The sequence below is a fragment of the Dendropsophus ebraccatus genome, chromosome 2 (assembly GCF_027789765.1).
Source record: "Dendropsophus ebraccatus isolate aDenEbr1 chromosome 2, aDenEbr1.pat, whole genome shotgun sequence".
NCBI lineage: Eukaryota > Metazoa > Chordata > Amphibia > Anura > Hylidae > Dendropsophus > Dendropsophus ebraccatus.
Genome location: NC_091455.1, coordinates 151,497,248 through 151,522,971, shown reverse-complemented (window position 1 = coordinate 151,522,971; position 25,724 = coordinate 151,497,248). Strand labels below are relative to the sequence as shown.

The following is a 25,724-nucleotide window of genomic DNA, read 5'->3' as shown; positions in this document are numbered from 1 at the left end:
AAAACCTTAGTGATATTGTCTAAATACAATAAAACAAGATCATGCCTACAATTTCTTACAGCATTCCAGAAACAATGAAAATTGTAGAAAGATGTAAAATATTTACAGATATTAGATGTTATTTCAGGTTCATAATAAATATGGGAGTGACCCGTAATAGGAAATCATTGTTTCCAGAAATTTAGTAGGAAAACAGTATATCCTTCTGAAGTAAAACAAAATAAGAACAACAAACATAAACTTTTAACTGCAGCCACAAATAAGATTATTGCAAGAATAAATGGGCCAGACGGTAACAGCCGACCCCCCCCCCCCCCACCACCACCACCACCACTAATTAATTTTAAGAATGCCCAGTGTTCCTTGAATATCTTCTTTACTGTACCACTCAGAACCACTGAATTGCATCAAAACATGTGTTCTGTTAGTTGGAGATACTTCCCTTCAATAAATTTGCGCCAAGTGGGAAAAAAAACTAGATGTGGAGCAATTACTAGGTGTGTGTTGGGTATCTAACCTCTCCACAAAAAGAAAATCTTTCAGCTGGTTGGATAATTCCGATAAAGAGGAGATAGATTCTTTAAGCCAATGTCGTAGAAGGCATTTTTTGAATGCTAATATAGAAAGATGCATACCACATCTTGAAGTATTTCCTGAGGAGACACTTGGTAGTGAAGTTGGTAAATAATGACAAATTATCTGAAATTATTCTGTTACTGTTATTAAATTATTTAATCAAGTCCTATAAATGGCAGTTAAAATCAAAGGCAGGGAAAAGAAAAATCCTGGGCTTTTCTAGAAAATTTTTGCTTACAGCAATAGATATCTATCCCCAAACTAGCCACATTGTTAGCCATGAGCTCAATGCCTAGCAATAGCCTAATATGTGACATAACGTGCCTCATATGTGTCAGTTTAAGCCGCTAAGTTGTCGATTGTGCTGTGTTTTTTTTTTTTTTTTGTGGAGGGGGGTTGCCTCAAATTCATTAATGTGGTGTATACCCTAAGTAAATGTGGAAGGTTTTCCACAGGACAAAACTAAAACCTGACTGTGTCATCAAATATAGCAGCCAAAAATAGACAATGTTGGATCATTCCCTTATTTGCCTCATCCGGCATCCTCAGACTATCTTCTGTTTTCTAATTTAAAGAAACACCTTAAAGGATCCGAATTTGATTTTTTACAATTCCTGGCACAATTGCAGCAGCAGATACCTGATTTCAACCAAAGAAATTCCACCTAGATGAGTAAAGAAGTTGTAATGACTAAAGAGATAAAATGTGAATATGAAATAAAAAAAAAATTCTGAAACATAAGGCTACGTATATTTCAGTCAGTATTGTGGTCCTCATATTGCAACCAAAACCAGGAGTGGATTAAAAACACAGAAAGGCTCTGTCCACACAATGTTGAAATTGAGTGGATGGCCGCCATATAAGAATAACTGCCATTATTTCAATATAACAGCTGTTGTTTTAAAATAACAGCAAATATTTGCCATTAAATAGCGGCCATCTACTCAATTTCAACATTGTTGCAATACGAGGACCACAATACTGACTGAAATATAAGTAGTGTGAACCCAGCCTAATACTGTATTATAATGGGCAGTGGACGTGGATCCACTGTGCTACCAAACAAGTTTGTCCTTGGGCCATTCCAAAAAATGAAGGCTAAGTGTAATAATAATAATAAAAATAATAATAATAATAATAATGCTTTTATTTGTATAGCGCACACATATTCCGCAGCACTTAGTTTTACCTATTATTGCTCTCTGTCCCCAATAGGGCTCACAATATAAATCCACCTATCTGTATGTTTTGGGTGTGGGAGAAAACCCATGCAAACACGGAGAGAACATACAAACTTTTTGCAGATGTTGCCCTTGGTGGGATTTGAACCCAGGACCCCAACGCTACAGTGCTAACAACTGAGCCACCGTGCTATCTAAATTATCACCTTTTATTTCGCTCCAGATGGTCTTCTTCTGCTTGCTCCACAAGCATGCCCCAGTATGGGTAGCAGCTGGTCCAGAAAACCAGACAGTCCATATGCTAAGCACTGGAAACACTGTGACTCCTGTGCTTGTATGTTCCGCATGAGAGCTAGTCCTCCTTTTTCAGGTATGGACTTGGACAGGTTCATAACATTTTGTACATTAAAAAGAGTTGACATGACATTCCTCAAGAAAATTCCTACACTCATCCTCTGAACCCCCACCCAAAAGAAATAGTATGTCATCGATATATTGATATCATTTAATTATCCAGCCAAAGTACCACAAAATAGGTAATGTTTGATGGGCATAAGCAAGCGCACAATATGTGACCATCATAATCCCAACTATTTGCAACTCTAAGCTGTATTTAATAAAACATTTCATGTTTATTCCTGAGAAACCTTTCAATTCAGGCAGTATAAACAAGAGGGTAATCCACAGAGAGTATATTTTACTAATGACAATGGCGAGCTGATTGATTAGCCAAACTCTAAAGGTTTTATTTACTTTATAGCTCAACTTTTCTCAGACCTTGACTTTTTTTAACATTCCAAGGACAACTTGAGGTTTCCATTGTCTCACCTCAAAAACTATAAGTCAGTAGCAAAATAAACTCCAAACCAAGTAAAGAAAAGCAGCGTTATGTAATGTGTCACTAGCATTGACCCTCTTAAGAAAAAAGTACCACAAAGTGAATAGCAATGCAATCTGGCTTTCATTTCTATGTTTATCAAAATGAAAGTAGAAAAGAGCTTTACAGCTAGACAAAGAAAATGAATCATGTAAAGAAAATGTCCCAAAATTGAGTGAGTACAAAAACAGACTGTGGGAATAAAGCTCAATTCACAGTATTGTGTACCCTACAGTTGGCAGTAAAGGTCTGGAATAAAAAAAAATATATATATTTGAACATATACTGTAGAATAATCATAGACCTCGAAAGGACAGACTGAAGCAAGAAATTCCCCCTTTTGGCATCTATCTGGTAGGTTTACATCTGGATACGTTTTTTTTTTACATGGGCTGCAGAGTTTTTGAAAACAACACACCACAAGACACCACAAAAATAAACATTACTTTTTTCTCTGTAAAAAATACAACGGAACTGGATACCTTTTTTAATGGATCATCTGCACACAACTGAAGACCTTCTTGACAGTATATATTTATTTGTTTTAAATTTATATTGTCAGTTTTGTCCACCCTTTCACTTTTGCAGTCACGGGTATTTTAAGGAATTTAGCCCGGGGGAACAGAAGGCCAAGTAGGGAAGATCAAAAGTTTCAAGGTCACTAAGCCCTTGAAATACTTCTCAAACATTTCTGTGCTGGGGTTAATGCTCTATTTTCCCTGGAAGATTAATGTGGCCTAAATGGAATGTATCATCTCATTTCATCATTTTATCATCGTATTCGCAGGGCAAATAAAATTATTGAATGCATCATAATTGGTATAGATGTCTCTGTACAAATGACTAGCCATACTACATATGGAATATTATGTACCTGTTTATAAGAAGTATATGGATGAAGTCAGAGCTGACTTTAGACTGAATATGGCACTGGGCAAAACTAAAAATGGGGAAATACCATATTAACAATTCAAATGTTACCACCACACAGTGATTAAATATCACCCTCATATTGTTACTAAATTAAAAAAAAACTATACAAAGTCCTGTAATACAATGCTATGGACAGTCAGGAACTGTGGTACATGTGAATAACTAGATGATCAACCAATAAAACTGGCAATTTTACTGGTAAAACCCCAGTATTACTGAAATGCATGCACTGGTTGGCGGTCTAGTAGTGATTCTCCAGAGCACACCTGAGGCTGCTCATGTCACAGAGCATTCACAGCTTTTTGAGATGAGCGAAGCTGGATTTGATGCGAATTGTGCTGTTAATTTGCCTCATTTTGTAAAGCGAATTCTGTGTCATTTGTTTACAAATTCACTAAACATGGCAGCAGCAATGGCATATGCACATGTTTAGTTACAGTACTGACACTTTTTTTTGTTGTATGTGGGGTGGTGGTGGCTGTCTTTTGTTGACTTGCACTCCACCCTCGTGGGTGGTATAAATAGAGATTTGGCTCCTATCTGCCCATTGTAGACTTATTGTAGGCCCAGGAGAGGCCATTGCCAGTGTTAAAATGCTAGAGTAAGACTCTCAGACATGCAACACTCTGTTTGATCAAATAGTTTGCTAAGAACCTCATTTTTTAATATTTATAGAGCAGGTTTTTATCATGTATACGCCGGGGGAGTATGTATGGTAAGCATTTGCACCTGTAGGTTGCTGTTGCACCTTCAGTTGTTTTGGCTGACAGTGTTGCACACCTCTGTGACACTGTCAGCTCAGGGATAAAGAATGTTCTTTATGAAGACACCATATCACAGAGCAGCACGGGAGGTACTGTACGTGTGGTCTATATAGGCAATGCTCATGTGGTCGGCAATGGGGAACTGGAATTACAGATATATGCATATCCGTGCTGTCAGTTTTCCATTAATAATTTGGACATGTGCATTATACCTTTGCCTTGGTACTTTGTTTTGCACAACGTACCCCAGTATTAAAGTTGAGGGAAGTAGCCAAAAATTCGTTTTGCGAGGTGTGCAAGTTTTGGGTCGGATGCAATTAGCGAATCGAATGCAAATTAATCTCATTAAAACAGCCAAACTATAGTAGCTCCAATAGTGGGACTATGACAAAATTACGTTTTTTTCAACAGATGTTGTTAAAGTGTCAAAATTGGAAAATGACAATTTAAAAAAAAATGTCAATCAGCCAGTCAATTATTCATTTTCTGCCATGGACAGCAGTAGACCCTGGTGGAACAGAGGCATAAAGTATATAAACCTAACTAACCATTTAACACATTCCAATCCCCCTTTAAGTACGCTTTAACCCCCCCTTGTAATGCACCCTTTGTATCCCTTTAGTTTAAGTGGTAATTTTGAATTCAGTTTATTTCATTTTGATTTTAGTGTAGACGTAGTTCAACCAATGGGTTATCATAATTTACAGCCTTCAGAAACGACTCAGGGGTCATCCCAGCAGGCTTGTATGAAGGTTGCAGCTGCCAGTAAGACCCAGTGGTCAGGTGAATACTAGCCAGGCTGTTTTTGTGGAAAAGCTCCACAGCAGTCAGTAATCCCAGAGCCAGCCCTCATCAGAAGGGTCCACACGTAGGGTCCTTCCGATTCATGGAAAGGGCAAGACGTTTCTGCCCTGTCTCCTCTAAAGTCTCGGCCGCAAGCTGTCTTTCAGGGACTATCAGTAAGAGAGCTTCAGTCAAGCCTAGCGCTCCCCCCAGTGTCTCAGCCTCTCTTCCCTAAGGATCTTTTGGAGGAATGTCAGGACAGTCAGCAATTGGAAGGCAGCGTTTAGACTTCACTGGAGCATCTGGAGCATCTCTGATCATAAAGTGGGTCGGGTTTATGTTTTAATCCAGGTACAACTTTTATCTCTGCAAGTCAAGGGTCAGCAGTAGGGATGGTCCGAACCCGACGAGGTTCGGGTTCGTCTGAACCCGAACGCTCGGCATAGGATTACCGCTGTCTGCCCGCTCCGTGCAGCGGGCGGATCCAGCGGGAGGACCGCCTGGAAAACTGGGATACAGCCTATGGCTATGGCTGTATCCCAGTTTTCCAGGCGTTCCTCCCGCTGGATCCGCCCACTGCACGGTGCAAGCAGACAGCGGTAATCATTGCGGATGGTTCGCGTTCGTACGAACTCCGTACGAACTCGGTTCGGACCATCCCTAGTCAGCAGCCTCACTTGGAAACAGTAGTTCAAGAACATCTACCTCCGCCTCCTCCGTGGGAACCAGTGGGAAAACACCGCCACTGCTGAGGCAACAGTCCCAGTGTTACGGTATCACAATAAGACAATACTATGTCAGCACACACCCCATGGCATTGATACTAAACTGATTGGCTGTACCAACAAAAATCACCACATTCGTGCAGAGCTTCAATTTCCAGGTCACCCATTGGCAGAAGATGCGCGATGTCTGCTGATTTGTGGTACCATTTGAGGTAGATACTCTTTTGGTCAGCAACAACTATTACGATATATGATAAATGATAAATGATCATCATGCCTCATGGGATGTATATAAAGGAGCATGATGTCCTTTAATTATAATGGAACAACCTTCTAAAGCTACTACCAGCAGCAATTTGTTGCTGAAAGGCAGGTTACCTTACGTGATTTAGTGTGCATTCACCTGTGCTAAGGAAGACAAATTAAGGAGCCAAAAAAATTATTTAATGCCACTACTGGTGCCTCAGTAGATGGGACAGGCCATAAAATTAACAGCACCCACTGACTGATAATAGAAATTTTTTTTAAGAACACCTATTGTATTGCTATATTATATTGCTATAATATCCAGCCAGCACCCATTGACTTGGTATAATGCCCAGCCAGCACCCATTGACTTGGTATAATGCCCAGTCAGCACCCAGTGACTTCGTATAATGCTCAGCCAGCGCCAATGACTGGGTACAATACACAAAACCAGCGCCAAGTGACTTGGTATAATGTACAAAACTTGTGATACTGGATACTGGCTTCCCTGCTGCAATAGACAAGGGGATGAGGGGGAGGTGCTGACATCACAGTGGGGCTTGCAGGTGATTGGACGGGCACAAGGGATTATGAATAATCCCTTGCTCCTACCAAAAAACAGAACTGTAAACTAACATGTGAGGTGCTAAACAACCCGTTTAATACTTCAGTTCACAAATACACTATATGCACACATGCAAAAATGTGCTTATTACACACACATACACATTAAAAAACATGATTGTGCTGATATAATTCCCTGCAGCACAGTATAGATGTAATGTGCAGCTCGTGGAGTATACCAGCCGTGGCTGCAGCAGTGTTTTTATAAAGGTGCAAAAGTAGTTTTATTATGTGCGCAAGGTAGGGAGAGGGAAGGCAACTAGTCATCTGGGTGGAAGACAGTAACTAGTCACGGCCCTCAGCCTGTCAGTACACAGTGCAAGAATGATTGACAGGCACAGAGACCCGCTCAGCGTCCCGCCCCAGTCCCTCCCTGGACTTGTCCTTTAAGCATACTGTAACCTTATATATGTGTGCCATGATCAAGGGGTTACCACCCTGAAACATGCGGGCGTATTGGTGATTTCAATATCATTTTAATATAATCCAATAAAGATTTCTTCATTTTAATTTCGTTGGAGCTGGAGGCTATCCTTTTTACAGCGGCAATGCTAACCACCGGGAGTCGAAACAAGTTTCTACTATCACGAGTGGGGAGCTGACATTCATTTATTAACTTTATAAAGTGGCCAACCCCTTTAATGGGATGCAGAGCTAGTTTAGTCCTGAGTACACGTCCTATTATACCCATCACAGTGGAATTCCTGTCCACTCAGCTCTGCAGAGAATGGCAAGGGGCGCCAATCATTTGAAAAGAACCATACCACATGTCCCTTTATATTGGATGCCTAAACATATTACCTGAGAGGGGGAACCTGGCTAGTGGGGATACCATGTAGAAAGGGGGACCTGGCTACTGAAAATAAAACAGGGGAGATACGGCTACTAGGGACACCACCTACAAGAGGAGGCTACTCCCAGCCACCGGGAGTGTCTCGGCCTTCCCTGCTCCAGTAGAGGTGCACTTGATATTTCCCAAGCATCCTCTGCCAGAGCAGGGAAGTAAGAGAATACACAGGCGGTTAGGTAAGTATGCTGGAGGGACCCGGCTACTGGGAAGACCTGACTACTGGGAAAACTACCTACATAGGGGGCCTGGCAACTGGGAATACTACCTTTAGAAGGTACCTGGCTACTTGAGATACAATGGAAACCTGGGGGCTGACTACTAGGGAAACTTCTTAGAAGGGGGACTTGGCTAGGAAAACTACCTACAAGGGAAACCTGGCTACTTGGAATACCACGTACAAAGGGGGACCTGGCTACTGGGGAAACAACTTATTGGGAGGGAATCTGGCTAGGAAAATTACCTATAAGCTGAGGGCCCAGTTGCTGCTGATAACACTCTTATAGAGCCATTCTTCCCACCAAGCTACAGCTGGGCCCTGCCCCCTCCCCCTGTGCTGTGTAAGGACGGAACCAATCCTCCATACCCCTCAGTGATTTAATCATTTTCATGCTTTGCAGTCGGTGCAGAGGGGGACGGGAGCACGATGCTGGCTGTGAGTAGGAAGGAGAGACCTGACAGCAGTGTGTTGAAGTATGTAATGTGCACAGTATATGTATTATGTGTGTAAAGGATTTATGTATGTATGTTTAGTGTATGTACATAATGTATGTACAGTATATACTGTATATATGTATATATGTAAGATATATATGTACAGGGTGTATGTGTGTTTATTTATATAGTGTATGCATGCATGTATGTATGTATGTATGTATGTAGCAGGAACACTTCTGAAATCCTTGCCCTCCAAATAAGGAGAATTTTTCAGCAATTTCACGCAGGCTTTCGGTCAGGCAGACTTAGGTCGGTCTGGGGAGCTGTTTTGGTCAGGCAGACTTAGGTCGGTATGGGGAGCTGTTTTGGTCAGGAAGACTTAGGTCTTTCTAAGGGAGCTGTTTTGGTCAGGCAGACTTAGGTCAGTCTGGGGAGCTGTTTTGGTCAGGCAGACTTAGGTCGGTCTGGGGAGCTGTTTTGGTCAGGCAGACTTAGGTCTGTCTGGGGAGCTGTTTCGGTCAGGCAGACTTAGGTCTGTCTGGGGAGCTGTTTTGGTCAGGCAGACTTAGGTCTGTCTGGGGAGCTGTTTTGGTCAGGCAGACTTAGGTCTGTCTGGGGAGCTGTTTCGGTCAGGCAGACTTAGGTCTGTCTGGGGAGCTGTTTCGGCACTGGATTTTTTACAAATGTGACATGAATGGGCTCCGGTAGATTCCATTCCACAAACAACACAACATGCTTTACTGTCGCTGCTTCTCCTTCCGATTTGTTAAAAATTATCAGCTTAGCTACCTGTGTCAGTTACCGGTTTCCTTTGTTAATTAGTTTTGAATAAATAAATTTTCATTTCAAATGTGTTAAAAATTATCAGCTTAGCTACCTGTGTCAGCTACCGGTTTCCTTTGTTAATTAGTTTTGAATAAATACATTTTTCTTTATAAATGACTATTGTCGTGTTGCTTAATAAATATATAGAGCCGAGGCCACTCCTTACTGGTTCATTCCATCATTACCCTGAAAGGGGTCAGTGGTTTGATCAAATCACTGACTTTCTTCAGGGAAATGATGGAAGACTGCAACATATACATTGCCTCCCTGCTGGAGTGTTTATTGCCTTAAACAAAAGACTGTTGTATCCTAAGGTAGCTAAGGGTCCTAATAGGCAAAGCGATTTTTAATTATTAATGACTAACGATTGTGAAAGAGATTGTTTATCGTTAACATGAAATTGTTCACCATATTACAAAGAGTGATACAGTGATACAGCGATCATTATTACGATCATTTACTCTATCTGGTCCCAGCAAAAGAAGGAACAATTTGGAATTACACGGAACGATTAGTGAACGAATGCGGAATTAAAGCGAACGAATGTGGAATTGCACTGAACAATTAGTGAACGATTAACAATGATTTTAGGGTCAGATCTAAATCAACGATCAACGACACGAACAATTTTTTCGATCATTGCCTGCTATAACTCTGAGTGATTATCGTTTAAATTTGAACAATATAACGGTTTTCCGCATGACAATCATCCCATGCAATGGGGGGCCTTAGGTTCACTTCTGTACACTGTACTACAGCAACTACAACTCTCAACTGCGCGTGGTGCTGCCGAGCCAGCACTCAGGGGGGCCAGCTGGTTCCTCTCCTGGCTCCCTGTGAGAAGTGCCTATGAGGTGCTCCCAACCTACCCAACATCTGCTTCCCTATGTCATTGCTGCTCATCCTGACAAGCCCGCCGCCATAGCAATCATGGTGTGGTGGTATTATTTAAGCATTATGGATGGTATCACATTGTTATTACATTGGTATCACTGTGTGTAAGGTGTTTTGTTTAGTAGCAGTATGGAGGTAATATTTCATCACTGAGTGCTGCAGCTTATTCAATACTTATGTACGGTTTTACCCTGCTTTGCACTTGTACCCACTTTGCTTTTTGCAGCAGCTGTGCTTACATATTGCAGCTTTGACCCACTGGGACTCAGAGAAAAATGATCAACAGTGCTTCAAAATGTGTGCAAGAGTGTACAAGTGTATATTATAGAGAATTTCAGGAGGCCCAGTGCATATTATAAATAATTACAGTGGGTGCATTGTGTATTATTATACATTTCAGAGAATACGGTGTATGTTATAAATGATTTTAGGGGGTGTGGAGTATATTATAAGGAGGAACATGATTTGCAGATTTGATTAGAGTAACACATAATAATTTACCTACTTTAAAGGGGGAAGGTCAAATTACTTAGAAACTGTCCCATAGTTACAGCTTATTGTTTGTACACACTACCCCCTACTGGCCGTAAGGTCAACCACATACAACAATTCCTGATATAAAAATTTCTTATTACCCAACAAAGAAGTTGGGAGTAAAAAAGGAATAGAAAGATAGAATAAATGTTTAAAAGGAATAACTGAGGGTGGCAAAGAGTAATAGGAGGAGAAGGAGGAGGAGGAGGAAGGGTGGTAACAGAAAGAAGAAGGCAGATTGTACTTTAACCCCTTGCCGCAAAATGACATTCCCGGAACGTCATGAAAAGCAGGTAGTTCCCTCAACATGACATTCCAGGAATGTCATGTTTTCCCCGCTGTCTCACACAGCCTTCTCCCCGGGCAGTTAACCTCATAGGCGCAGCAGTCCATGGGACCACAGCATCTATGGGGCATCCGGAGGGAGATCTCTCTCTGACCGACCCCCCCCCCCTCGAGCCACGTGTGCGATTGTGCGGCTCCGAGTAGGTTACCATAGCAACCCAGTTGCTGCTTAATGCGTCTGGGCTGCTATGGTATATATGCACTGAGGCCATGGTGTATATGCAGGGGTCTGATCATGTGAATGAGCTGTCAGTGTACTGACAGCTCATTCACTTTATAATACATTACAGCACAGATCATGTACTGTAATGTATTATATACACACCTGCGAAAGTTAAAGTGAAAAAACACACACATACATACATACATAAGTTACATAAATTAATTAATTAATTAAATAAATAAATATACACATTCCTCACTCCCATTTATAAATGATCCCCTATGAATAAAATACACATATTTGGTATCGCTGCGTCCGTAATGACCCCGTCTATTAATCCGTTACATTAATGATGCCGCCTGATTAACGTCGGAAAAAAATAAATGAATAAGTAACCAAATGCCATTTTTTTGTTAATCCCACCCCTAAAAAATATAGAAAAAAGCTAAAAAAAAACCTCACATATTATATAATGTGTAAAATATTACTGCTCTTACATTATGCAAGACACAAACAGTTTTTAAAGTATAAATGCCACAAACTATAACAAAAGCTATATAACATGGATATCACTGTAATCGTACCGACCTGATGAATAACGATAATATGTAATATGTGATGTATAGTAAACGGCGTACAAACAAATTATGAAAAACGGCTGCTAAATTGTGTTTTTTTTTTTTGTACTACCTCATAAAAAAAATTATTAGGGTGTTACTTGTCCCCCAGAATGGTACAGATGGAAACGTCAACTTGTCTTACACAAATATTTTGGCAGCGCAAGGCCTCTGTGACATGGTATAATGGCTAAAAAGAACTGAAATAAAAAAAAGGCCCTAAAATTCACCAGTTCTCTGTCATGTCTGAGGCCTGAGTCAGGTGACGCACTGCGGCCACATATAGGGAATTTCTAGAAACATTTGAATAAGGGGAATAAATATTGAGTTCCATTTCTCATTTACTATTTGCTGGATTAAATGGATTAAAATGGAATATCTGCCCCCCAAAAATAAAATTTTTAAATTTCTCCTCCAACCTGCTTAAATTTCTACGAAACACCTAAAGGGTTAATACACTTATGAAATGTTACTTTGAGGGGTGCAGTTTTTACAGTGGAGGGATTTATGGGGGTAACTAACATACAGGCCCAACGAATCCACTTCAGAACTGAACTGGTCCCTAAAAAAATCAGAATTTAAAATTTTTCTGAAAATTTGAAAAATCGCTGCATAATTTCAAAGCCCTCTAACATCCTAACAAGCAAAAGGACGTTCACCTAATGACGTCCCCATAAAGTAGACATGTTGTAGATGTTGCATTAATAATTAGTTCATGTGGCATGACTATTTTTCTTTGAACAAAAGAATTTCGAATATAAAGAAATTTAATTTTTTCAAGTTTTTGCACAAATGTTGTGTTTTTTACAAAAATGTATCAACCAAAGTATGCCACAAACATAAAGAGAAATATGTCACAAATTTTTTTTTAAGAATAACCGCGTTAATTAAAACCATCGCAGAGTTATCAATACATAAAGAGAGACAGGTCAGATTTGAAAAATAGGCCCTGGGCATTAAGGCCAAAACAGGCTGCAGAGGCAAGGGGTTAATATTATTATGTTAATGGTGTTACACCCAGATAACTTATGCTACGTTTACACGGAACGATTATCGGGCGAATTTTCGCGATAACGATCGAATTCGAACGATAATCGTACGTGTAAACGCGGCGAACGATCTATAAATAATTCATTTTGATCTTTTAACATGTTCTTAAATCTTCACAAAAAATTTGCCGATCGTTCCGTGTAAACAGTCGTTCACTGGTTTTACCTATGCGTTAGATAGGCTTAAGCGATCGCAAAACGATCGCAAAACGAATTTTCTGTACGATATATCGTTCCATCTAAACGCTGATCGTTATAAAAAAAACGTTCCTTCGAAATCATTAATCTACGATCGGGCCAATAATCGCCTCATGTAAACTTAGCATTAAGGGTCCATTTACACAGAAAGATTGTCTGACAGATTATCTGCCAAAGATTTAAAGCCAAAACCAGGAACAGACTATAAACAGGGATCAGGTCATAAAGGAAAGCATGAGATTTCTCCTCTTTTTAAATCCAGTCCTGGCTTTGGCTTCAAATCTTTGGCAGATAATCTGTCAGATAATCTTTCTGTGTAAAAGGGCCCTTAGAAAAACAAATCACATATTGATATTGCATCCACATAAGATATAAAACATTTTTCTACACAATGAATCTGCAGCAAAATCTTCTCATATCTAAACTGATATTACATATTGTTTATTTTTTGGAGGCATTGTTTTATCTGGTGCATATTCCATATGCATTATAATATAAAATGTGTTGTTGTTTGTAGAACATTATGTGATGCTAAGTGTGTATACATAGTTTTACCTGACCCCTGGGCTATAAGCAGAATATGATGCTGTGAGGAGCATGCACAGCATGATGTAACGCTGCTGTGGCCTACCTCAAGATGCCTGGGATTACGACTACTTGGTGGCCCTAATGGGATGGGGCTGGTGGGCTGGCTGGAAGGAGGAGCCTGGTGGCACTGGGCCGCTGCATTGGCTATAGTGCTGGATTTCTCTCTGTGGAGTTGGCAGGTGGCTGGTTGCCACGGTAGTGCTGAGAGATGGGGAGAGGGGAGCCTGAGACTACGCTCATCAGCATACAAATAAAACAGTGCAGGCCCCCAAGATGACAAAAAGTGGCCAAGGGCAGGGGTAGGAGCTGCCAGAAAAATCCAGACTGGAGCAGAGGATTCCCAAAAAGCGACAGGGCCTGACCGGTCTCAAACTTGAAACTTGAGCCCTGCAGCGCCGGTCTGAGGGATAGCAAGTAATCTTGTTGAAAGAATTCCACCCCAGCGAGGAGCAGGCTTCAGTGGGGAGTGAAAGATGGGACCTGCTTCGCTCAGCTGTTAATGGCTGTCTGAGAAAATAGGCCGGATGCATAGGAGCCAGGTCAGCTTGTGGGAGCCTCGCAGAAGACTCTGTGAGGTTGCCTCTGGACATTAATGGTGCGTTCACACCTACAGGATCTGCAGCTGATTTTCTGCAGCAGATTTCATTTAAATAACTGAACACAGCATCAAATCTGCTGCAGATCTGCTGCAGATCCTGTAGGTGTGAACGCACCCTGAGGGTACAAACCCACACACCGTATAAACAGCAGATACGCAACAAATACGCAGCAAATACGCAGCAGATTTGTTGGTACAGATTTGATGCTGTGTTCAGTTATTTAGATATAATCTGCTGCGTTTTTGCTGCGTATTTGCTGCGTGTTTGCTGCGTATCGCAGCAGTAAATACGCTGCTTATACGGTGTGTGGGTTTATACCCTGAGGGTGCGTTCACACCTACAGGATCTGCAGCAGATCTGCAGCAGATTTGATGATGCAGATTTGATGCTGTGTTCAGTTATTCAAATGAAATCTGCTGCAGATCTGCTGCAGAAAATCAGCTGCAGATCCTGTAGGTGTGAACGCACCATAAAGGGGTTTTTCACCTAAGAGCTAAAAAATGAAATGCTAGCTGGTCTTAACAAGTCCCTCTGAGTATTTTGAGCCGTCTCCTGTCTTTCTAGCTGCTGCCACTTCTGAGTTACAAGTTTTTCTAAAAGAAAATCGATATAAAAGATGGCGCTGGCATGATGTAGTTATGTGCTGCATAAAGGGCATCTGTTTACCGGGGTATAGTGTAGGTTTAGATCTTTGCTTGCTGACTGTCAATGAAAACATTCTAGTTCCATCCAGACTCTAAGAACATCCATAACACAATATACAGAGCTGTGACACAATGACAGGTACATATGCTTGCATTCACTGACAGCAAGCAGAGATAGAGCCATAACTTTTCATATTACAGAAACCTAGGCTCAGGGACACATGTAAGTCTATGAAAAAAGCACATTCACTACTGAACAGGTGCACAGAGATGATGCAGATGATGTCTCCAGGGGGTCGGGTCAATAGACAGCTATCCTAGCCCCCAGAGAGATCACATGTCCTGGACTGGACAGACTGGACACAGAGAAGATTTTAGAGAATTTAGACATCCAGAGCGGTAAATATGGGAACAACAAGGAAAGGGTGCAATATATACATATATATTAGACATGGGGTGGTATTGGGAAGGGGGATCATTAAGAGTATTGTTTTTGTTACCCGGATAACCTCTTTAAGGTCAAGGTAAATCAACCTTTGCTTATAGCAAGAAATAGGCCCCTTGAGTACTTTTGCTGAATGTTCATTATTATCATTTCAGCGTGCTGCTCTGGAGGATTTGCGGTATTGCCACAGCACAAATGAGCCTCCTATCCCTCTTGAGACTTGCCCCCTGCCTAGGCAATTCGAACTTAAAGGTATTGGCTCCGGCTAAGGAAGAGGCACGGAAGTTAGTGGCATATACATGGTGAATGTGCTTTGTCTGTTTAAACATATTACAGGTTGATGCTTATATTACAGATGCTAAGGATGCTTTTTCATTCTAGGCACTGCATGTCCTAACTGAAACTCTTGGCTACCAGCTAACTAGACGATAAGGTACATGCTTCCCTCAACATACAGGGGACTGTCATTATGCTTTGATGTGTTGTTAAAAAGGAAGGGCACGGATCTGGGGCGCAGACTTAGCGGAGGCACAGCATGACTAGGTTAGCTGGGAGTGTTGTTTAAGGGGTTAAGTGGGGCAGTAAGGGTTAAGTGTGAGCCAGTTGGGAGGGGGTGAGGGGCTGAGAGTAAAAGTGTGGGAGTTGCTAGGTGAGTCACCTACCAACGGACGCTGAGATATAAGAAGAGGAAGAAGAGGTGGGGCTTCAGTTCTTGCCGCACCCGATTTAGCCCACCCTACTACAGGTTCTTTTGGTGTTCGGGTGGGAGCTTTGGTTTCTTCTCTTGTCATGAGAGCCTGCAGTAGGGAGGTCTTCCAGGGCACGCCAATGTGGTGATTTTGACGGGGACCCATAAGAGGGATGATACTCCCCGCTTGTTTTGGTGGATTGTGAAGAGAAGGTGGTGCAGTGCCCGGTGACAGATTTGTCAGCCCCTAAATCGGCACGGTTCGGCTGGGGGATAGCTAGTAATACTGGTGCTGCTGCAGGGTGCTCTGCCAAACCTCCCTAGACATGATGGGTTATATGCATTGTTAGGTACAGATGTAGGTTGTGTTTGAGGTAATAATAATAATAATAATAATAATAATAATAATTTTTATTTATATAGCGCCAACAGATTCCGCAGCACTTTACAATTCTGGGGGTACATACATAGACAAAAAACCGACATTACAGAGATATACATATAATTATCCATACATGAGGATGTATGGATCATGCATGCATCAGCTTACATACTACTAGGAGGGGGTTTGAGACAAAATGCCAGAGGGGCAAAGTGCTTCATTGTTCTTATGGTCCGGTCATCTTTATAAATAAGTCAGTGCAGGTAAGGGTGGGTGAACCTGTCACCAGCCAATGCCTGCATGCACAGGTCTAAGTGCTTAAATGCTTGGTGTGTCTATATGTATGTGTGTCTATATGTATGTGTGTATGTGTGTGTTAGTGGTGGAGGTGTGTGTGTGTGTGTGGTGGAGGTGTGTGTGTGTGTGGGGGGGGGGATGGTTGGGGGTAGCAGTCAAAATTAGGGAACCTGGTAAGCCTGCTTGAACAGATGTGTTTTGAGGGCACATTTGAAGCTTTGTGTATTGGAGGTGAGCCTGACAGTCTTGGGTAATGCATTCCATAGAACTGGTGCAGCTCGGGTGAAGTCCTGGAGACGGGAGTGAGAGGTGCGGATCAAAGTGGATGTTAGTCGTAAGTCATTAGAGGAGCGTAGGGCACGGGTAGGACGGTAGACAGAGATGAGGGAGGAGATATAGGCAGGTGCAGCACTGTGGAGAGCTTTATGGGTGAGCAGGAGGACTTTATATTGTATCCTGTGTTTAATAGGTGACTGGCACAGGGGGGAGGCATCGGTATAGCGGCTGGACATGGGGATGAGCCTGGCCGCTGTATTAAGAATGGACTGGTGAGAGGAGAGTTTGGAGGAAGGAAGGCCGATTAGTAAGGAATTGCAGTAGTCAAGACGGGAATGAATCAGAGTGACAATAAGAGTTTTAGCAGATTCTACAGTAAGGAAGGGACGGATTTTAGAGATGTTTTTTAGATGCAGATTACAGGAACATGAAAGAGATTTAATATGAGGAGTGAAAGAGAGATCCGAGTCAAACATAACCCCAAGGCAGCGGGCTTGCTGAGTAGGGGTTATGGTTGCACCACAGACAGAGATGGAGATGTCAGGTGGGGGGCGATTAGCAGTGGGAGGGAAGACAAGAAGCTCAGTCTTAGCAAGGTTTAGTTTTAGGAATAGGGAGGACATAGCGTTGGAGACGGCAGACAGACAGTTACTGGTGTTCTGTAGAAGTGGGGGGGTGATATCACGGGAGGAGGTATAGAGCTGGGTATCATCAGCATAGAGATGGTACTGAAAACCAAACCTGCTGATGATTTGTCCGATGGGTAAAGTGTAAAGTGAGAAAAGGAGAGGGTCCAGGACTGATCCCTGAGGAACCCCAACTGTAAGGGGGAGAGAAGAGGAGGTGGAGCCAGAAAGTGATACACTAAAGGAGCCGTCAGAGAGATAGGAGGAAAACCAGGAAAACCAGGTGACTGATAGTAGGAGATAAGAATAGAAGAAGTTTTTGGAAGACTTTGGATAGGTTGAGGGGCTGTCTTGGGGACCTTGCCTAAATAGTACACTAATCTGCCGGGATAGTGTTGAGCAGGGCCGGGACAAAGAGTAGGCAGGGGTAGGCGATGGCCTAGGGCGCTAAACAGCAGGGGGCGCCACCAGGCCGAACCCGGAAGCAGCACACAGGAGGTGCGGCTCCCTGCCCGGACACTGCTCTGGCTGAGCTCCCTTTGCCTGGAGGCTCTGACCTGCTCCAGGACACCAGCATTGGGGACTGTGCAACATCCCCTGCTGCACATCCTCCAGGCTCTGGGAGCTGCTCAGCTGTCGGGCCAGGGAGGAGGAGGAGGTGAGGAACAGCAGCCTGCAGAGACCACACAGGGGGACCAGGAAGTGTCTGCCCCTGCCTCTCCTGTCAGCTGCTCATCACTGCTGCATCATCATCATCAGCAGCAGACCCCTCCATGACAGTCCCAGGACGGAGAGGAGAGAAAGTGCAAGCTCCACACACCTAGCTGAGAGGTAGCTGTTTTGTGCCTGTGTGTGTGTACATAAGAGTGTGTGTGAACATAAGAGTGTGTGTGTGTACGTGTGTGTACATAAGAGTGTGTGTGTGTGTATGTGTGTGTGTACATAAGAGTCTATGTGTGTGTGTGTGTACACATAAGTGTGTGTGTACATAAGTGTGTGTGTGTGTGTGTACACACATAAGAGTGTGTGTGTTTGTACATAAGAGTGTGTGTGTGTGTACATAAGAGTGTGTGTGTGTACATAAGTGTGTGTGTGTGTGTGTCACACTGAGAGGTAGCTGTTTTGTGTCTGTGTGTAAGTGTACATAAGAGTGTGTGTGTATACATAAGAGTGTGTGTATTCATAAGAGAGTGTGTGAGTGTGTGTATACATAAGTGTATATACCAGGGGTACTCAACAACTTTTAGTGAAGGTCCACTTACCGGGGTCTTTTGTCAGGTGAAGGTCCGAGCTGAACATCAGTAGGATTTTGTTTTGTTTGGTTTTGTTGCTTTACACAAACGTTGTTGAACTATTTACATACAGAATTGCTGCTTATTAGTGGGAAAACTATCATTTTCTCTCTCACAGCCCTTTAAAATTAGGTACACAGGGGGTGACTGCCTTAGTAGTATATAGCTCCCCTGTGTGCTCTCCCCCTGTAGTATATAGCCCCCCTGTACGCTCTCCCCCTGTAGTATATAGCCCCCTGTGCACTCTCCCCCTGTAGTATATAGCCCCCATGTACGCTCTCCCCCTGTAGTATATAGCCCCCTGTGCACTCTCCCCCTGTAGTATATAGCCCCCCCTGTGCTCTCTCTCAGTATATAGCCCCCCTGTGCTCTCTCCCAGTATATAGCCCCCCTGTGCTCTCTCCCAGTATATAGCTCCCCTGTGCTCTCTCCCAGTATATAGTGCCCCTGTGCTCTCTCCCAGTATATAGCCCCCCCCTGTGCTCTCTCCTAGTATATAGCCCCCTGTGCTCTCTCCCAGTATATAGCCCCCCTGTGCTCTCTCCCCCTGTATATAGCCCCCTGTGCTCTCTCCCAGTATATAGCCCCCCTGTGCTCTCTCCCAGTATATAGCCCCCCTGTGCTCTCTCCCAGTATATAGCCCCCCTGTGCTCTCTCCCAGTATATAGCCCCCCTGTGCTCTCTCCCAGTATATAGCCCCCCTGTGCGCTCTCCTTCTGTATAAAGCCCCCCTGTGCACTCTCCCCCTGTATATAGCCCCACCTGTGCTTTCTGCCCCTGTGCTCTCTCCCCCTGTATATAGCCCCCCCTGTGCTCTCTCCCCCTGTATATAGCCCCCCTTTGCTCTCTCCCCCTGTATATAGCCCCACCTGTGCTTTCTCCCCCTGTATATAGCCCCCCTGTACTGTCTCCCCCTGTATATAGCCCCCCCTGTGCTCTCTCCCCCTGTATATAGCCCCACCTGTGCTTTCTCCCCCTGTGCTCTCTCCCCCTGTATATAGCCCCACCTGTGCTCTCTCCCCCTGTATATAGCCCCACCTGTGCTCTCTCCCCCTGTATATAGCCCCCCCCTGTGCTCTCTCCCCCTGTATATAGCCCCACCTGTGCTCTCTCCCCCTGTATATAGCCCCACCTGTGCTCTCTCCCCCTGTATATAGCCCTCCCTGTGCTCTCTCCCCCTGTATACAGCCCCACCTGTGCTCTCTCCCCCTGTATATAGCCCCACCTGTGCTTTCTCCCCCTGTGCTCTCTCCCCCTGTATATAGCCCCCATGTGCTCTCTCCCCCTGTATATAGCCCCACCTGTGCGCTCTCCCCTGTATATAGCCCCCCTGTGCTCTCTCCCCTGTATATAGCCCCCCTGTGCTCTCTCCCCTGTATATAGCCCCCCTGTGCTCTCTCCCCTGTATATAGCCCCCCTGTGCTCTCTCCCCCTGTATATAGCCCCACCTGTGCTTTCTCCCCCTGTGCTCTCTCCCCCTGTATATAGCCCCCTGTGCTCTCTCCCCCTGTATATAGCCCCCTGTGCTCTCTCCCCCTGTATATAGCCCCCCTGTGCTCTCTCCCCCTGTATATAGCCCCCCTGTGCTCCCTCCCCCTGTATATAGCCCCCCTATGCTCCCTCCCCTGTATATAGCCCCCTGTGCTCTCTCCCCCTGTATATAGCCCCCCTGTGCTCTCTCCCCCTGTGTATAGCCCCACCTGTGCTTTCTCCCCCTGTGCTCTCTCCCCCTGTATATAGCCCCCCTGTGCTCTCTCCCCCTGTATATAGCCCCACCTGTGCTCTCTCCCCTGTATATAGCCCCCCTGTGCTCTCTCCCCTGTATATAGCCCCCCTGTGCTCTCTCCCCTGTATATAGCCCCCCTGTGCTCTCTCCCCTGTATATAGCCCCCCTGTGCTCTCTCCCCCTGTATATAGCCCCACCTGTGCTTTCTCCCCCTGTGCTCTCTCCCCCTGTATATAGCCCCCTGTGATCTCTCCCCCTGTATATAGCCCCCCTGTGCTCTCCCCCCCTGTATATAGCCCCCCTGTGCTCTCTCCCCCTGTATATAGCCCCCCTGTGCTCCCTCCCCCTATATATAGCCCCCCCTATGCTCCCTCCCCTGTATATAGCCCCCCTGTGCTCTCTCCCCCTGTATATAGCCCCCCTGTGCTCTCTCCCCCTGTATATAGCCCCCCTGTGCTCTCTCCCCCTGTATATAGCCCCCCTGTGCTCTCTCCCCCTGTATATAGCCCCCCTGTGCTCTCTCCCCCTGTATATAGCCCCCCTGTGCTCTCTCCCCCTGTATATAGCCCCCCTGTGCTCTCTTCCCCTGTTTATAGCCCCCCTGTGCTCCCTCCCCCTGTATATAGCCCCCCTGTGCTCCCTCCCCCTGTATATAGCCCCCCTGTGCTCCCTCCCCTGTATATAGCCCCCCTGTGCTCTCTCCCCCTGTATATAGCCCCCCTGTGCTCTCTCCCCCTGTATATAGCCCCCCTGTATATAGCCCCCCTGTGCTCTCTCCTAGTATGTAGCCCCCCTGTGCTCTCTCCCCCTGTATATAGCCCCCCTGTGCTCTCTCCCCCTGTATATAGCCCCCCTGTGCTCTCTCCCCCTGTATATAGCCCCCTCTGTGCTCTCCCCCCCTTTATATAGCCCCTCTGTGCTCCCTCCCCTGTATATAGCCCCCCTGTGCGTTCTCCCCCTCCCATATAGTATAAAAAAAACAAACCACTTATACTCACCTAAGTCCTGCGCGTCCTCTTCTCTTCCTCCTGTGGCTGCACTGCAGCGGTTACTAGAGGCCGCCGGCGCAGGAACGTCACTCAGCGCCGACACCAGAGAGGGAGCACGGCCTCTTGTGACCGCTGCGGCCAGTTAGAGGTGACTAACAGGGAGGGAGCCAATGGCTTCCCCTCTGTCAGTGCCGCTGCTGCCGCTCGGTGTCTATGACCGCTCGTTACGAGCGCTCATAGATACTTTCTGTACAGGGAGCAGCCCCGCAGCCGGGGTCCGGACAGCTGGCCGCCGCGGTCCGGGTTTGGACCGCGGTCCGCCAGTTGAGGACCCCTGGTATATACTGTACATAAATGTGTGTGTCTGTGTGTATATGCATAAATATATATACTTAAAAATATATGCAACTCGGGGCAGCACACAGGGGATATATATACAACTGGGGAAGCAAACAGGGGGTCTATATACTACTGGGGGAGACAAACAGGGAGTCTATATACTACTGGGGGAAGCAAACAGGGGGTCTATATACTACTGGGGGAAGCAAACAGGGGGTCTATATACTACTGGGGGAAGCAAACAGGGGGTCTATATACTACTAGGGGAAGCAAACAGGAGATATATATCTATGGGGGGGGCACTATTTGCCTTCTCTGCCTAGAGCACCAAAATGCCTTGTCCCGGCCCTGGTGTTGAGCGTGACTTTAGTGTTATTGAAGAAATCCTCATACTCACAGTTAGAAGAACTGAACTGAATAGAAGACTGCCTTTTGCCAGCCCAGCCCAGAGACTGTCAGGTTCAGTAGCACCTAGTTCACTAGTCCCAGGCTTAAACTACTAGGCGAAGCAACCCCTCAAGATTACCTGAGGAGATTGAGCAGGTACCAGTGGGATGCTTAGACCCTTTGTCCCACTGAGGATCAACCCTTTGCAGATTGTCCTGACTTGTTAAGAAGAATCCTAGGCATAGGTAAGGTTGACCCAGGTGACAGTTACCCCATCTTTGGGCTTAGCAGTGCATCTTAACTTGGAAAAGCACAGAACAGTGAACAGAACAAACAGCAGTTAACCCTTTACCTTTAGCTTTCTATAAAAAGAAGGGAGATTGAGACACCCAGTGGTGATAGTGCAGAAAAGCCCCTATCATCCTAGAGTTTGACACCTGACAGCGTTAACTTTGGACAGGTGATATAACAGACGTAGTGGCACACGTGCACCGGGATACTATAGTAGGAGCAAGACTTTCCCCAAAAGAAAAGACTCAAAAGACTGTCTTTCTCTGGTTTGGTAAGGGGATACGCCAGGATCCTTCTTTTCTGTTCTCTGTACTCCTCATTTTCAGCTGGGGTAATAGTCCTGATGCATAGGAAAGTTGATTTAGAGGTTCAGCAGTCACACATTGATAATAAAGGCGGGCACATCTTTTTGCAGACTCAAAGGGGTTAATGTGATACTGGCTTTTATTTACATCCCGCCTACCTTCTCCACATAAACCTTGCTAGAGCACCTGAGTTTTTCTAAAAAAAATAAGCAGTATTCCTCTCTTTACATCTCTGAGGACTTTAACTGCATATAGGAACCTAGAGATAGGAGAAGCTCTGGGCACAGCAAAGCAACCAAAAGTTCATGAATGCACAGGTTCTGTGAGGAGGGGGGTTGGTATGACATCTAGAGGTGGAAGAACCCCTTCACTCTTACATTCTTGTGGTTTAGTACCTCCTTCAACTCTGTGTCACGTATTGACCTCCTCCTGTGTCATTTGTCAGGATTGAGGACAATCTGTGAGGTAGAATAAGCTCCCAGATCAGTATCTGATCATACCCCTATGATATGGGAAACAGAGCACAGAACTGGTCATTTGAGATCCCCTAGACAATTTACATTCAATCCACAATGAATGCGCTTGTTAGAGAATGATGATAGAATTATTTATGAGGTTGAGGGTTTTATGAGAATTTGAGGGGTTATCCACTTAAGAGCTAAAAAATGAAATGCTCCAAACCAAGCTCACAAAGTCCCCCAGAGTATTTTGAGCCATCTCCTGTCTTTCTAGCTGCGGCCATTCCTGAGTTAAACGTTTTTTTAAAAGCTGATCTTTAATCCAAGATAGGAAAATACATTTCCCATCATGTATCTCCCTGATTGGTCTGTGTGCGTACTCGCCCCCGCTAAACAGTCTGTCATCAATGTGATCTTGGCGTCTGCTCATGTATCATCTGCACAATGTCTTGAACGTGCAGAAAGCGTAATCAGCCGATTACAGGACCAGAGCAAAGTCCCCACACAACTTGGATCAGCGCAGAAGTACTGGAATGTGTACACAGCGGTACAAACCCAAATCATCAACCCACGGACGGTCCAATCCAACCACGGAAGATGTAGAAAACATATGCTTTTTATTGCAACGCATTTTGGCCTTATCGTACATAATAAAGTCCTTTCTCAAGCATGATGCTTGAGAAAGGCCTTTATTAAATACGATAAGGCCGAAACGCGTTGCAATAAAAAGCATATGTTTACTACATTTTCCGTGGTTGGATGCTTGAGAAAGGCCTTTATTATATACGATAAGGCCGAAACGCATTGCAATAAAAAGTATATGTTTACTACATCTTCAGTGGTTGGATTAGACCGTCCGTGGGTTGATGATTTGTGGGTTGTACTGCTGCGTACACATTCCAGTACTTCTGCATTGCACTGCACTGCACTGATCCAAGTTGTGTGGGTTGTACTGCTGCATACACATTCCAGTACTTCTGCACTGATCCAAGTTGTGCGGGGACTTTGCTCTGGTCCTGTAATTGGCTGATTATGCTGTCTGCATACTCTCCTCCCACCCTTCGTGGTGATGTCCCCAGAATAGCTGCAGAGTATATGTATATATGCCTTCAATAGAGTTGTGCCTAATCTTGCACAACTCCTCCAGGTGAGTGGATCCCTGTAGTAACCTACTACCACACTCCTGGCCTCCTCATACTACACAAGGAAGCACCCATCTCCTCCCCTCTTCTCAATGTCTTGAATGGAATTTTTTAAACATAAAGAAATAAAGCTACCTTGCTGGCTGGACAGCTAGAGGAGTACTGATTCTTCACCATCATTACAACCCAATGGAAACTCTCCATTTTCATTATTTGATGGACCAGTATGCTATTACTAAACAAGACTTTTACAAATTCCTGCAGATACAGGACTTTCTTCGCTCTAAGAAACTACATTAACTGATAGTAAATAGAAATACCCTGAAATTCTTTGATAATACCATGGCTACAAAGAAAGGCATCTCCATGTTCTATAAATTGTTGGATGACAAACTGACTTGTACCAAATCTGCTGCCTTCTCCAAATGGAAGCAGGAGCTCCAGGTGTGAATCCCAGATGAAGACTGGCAATCAGCACTTACTATTATGCACAAAATTTTCCATTGTGTTACCAACCAAGAGGCCCATCCTTAAGACTCTTTATAGGTGACCCTTCTATCCAGTGTGTCTGCATTGTATATACCCTACGGATTTGTGTCCACCGCAGAACCCTTGCCCATACCGGGTTCGGGTTCGAGTCGATCCGAACCCGAACGTTCGGTATTTGATTAGCGGTGGCTGCTGAAGTTGGATAAAGCTCTAAGGTTGTCTGGAAAACATGGATACAGCCAATGACTATATCCATGTTTTCCACATAGCCTTAGGGCTTTATCCAAGTTCAGCAGCCACTGCTAATCAAATGCCGAAAGTTCGGGTTCGGATCGACTCGAGCATGCTCGAGGTTTGCTCAACTCTAGTGGTAACCTTAAGGTCCTGGCAAAAGAGGAGGGAGAATATTTAGGTGTAACCGTAACAGTAGACCCTGGTAAATATATAAATACAATCACCATCCTTTGATTAAAAAATTAGAAAGTAAAGTGAAAACATGGGGTAGGATGCCACTATTGATGTCAGCAAGATTAGCTTTGCTCAAGATGATCGTCCTTCCCTAGATCTAATTCTTCTTGTGCGTTTCAATGGTGTGGGTAAGTGACAAGTGGTATAAGAATATCGAACAGATGCTGAATAGGTTGATATGGGGGACGAGAAGAATCAGATCAAAATATCCTCATTTCTGTCTTTCTGCACTAAAAGGTAGTCTCTCACAACCAGTTGTTAGGGTCTACTACCTCGCATCCAAACTAGCTCTTGATGATGCATAGGAAGGCAGATTGGTTGAAACTTAAAAGCTTATACCCTGATGAGGGGGACATATTTGTTAGGTTGAAAGCTGGAGAGATACATATTACACACAGGCTTTCAAGGGTTTTATAAGAATTGTTGTATTTTTGATTGCGTTAATGTTCATGATT

General features: G+C 44.3%; 1 long non-coding RNA gene across 1 annotated transcript; it reads left to right on the top strand.

The window, feature by feature from the left end:
* Positions 1-13,642: 13,642 nt before the first annotated feature.
* LOC138784707 (uncharacterized) lies at positions 13,643-15,549 on the top strand. The gene is made up of 3 exons (XR_011361913.1): positions 13,643-13,965; positions 15,270-15,416; positions 15,496-15,549. It is a non-coding gene; the product is annotated as an uncharacterized lncRNA (long non-coding RNA).
* The last annotated feature ends 10,175 nt before the right edge of the window (positions 15,550-25,724 follow it).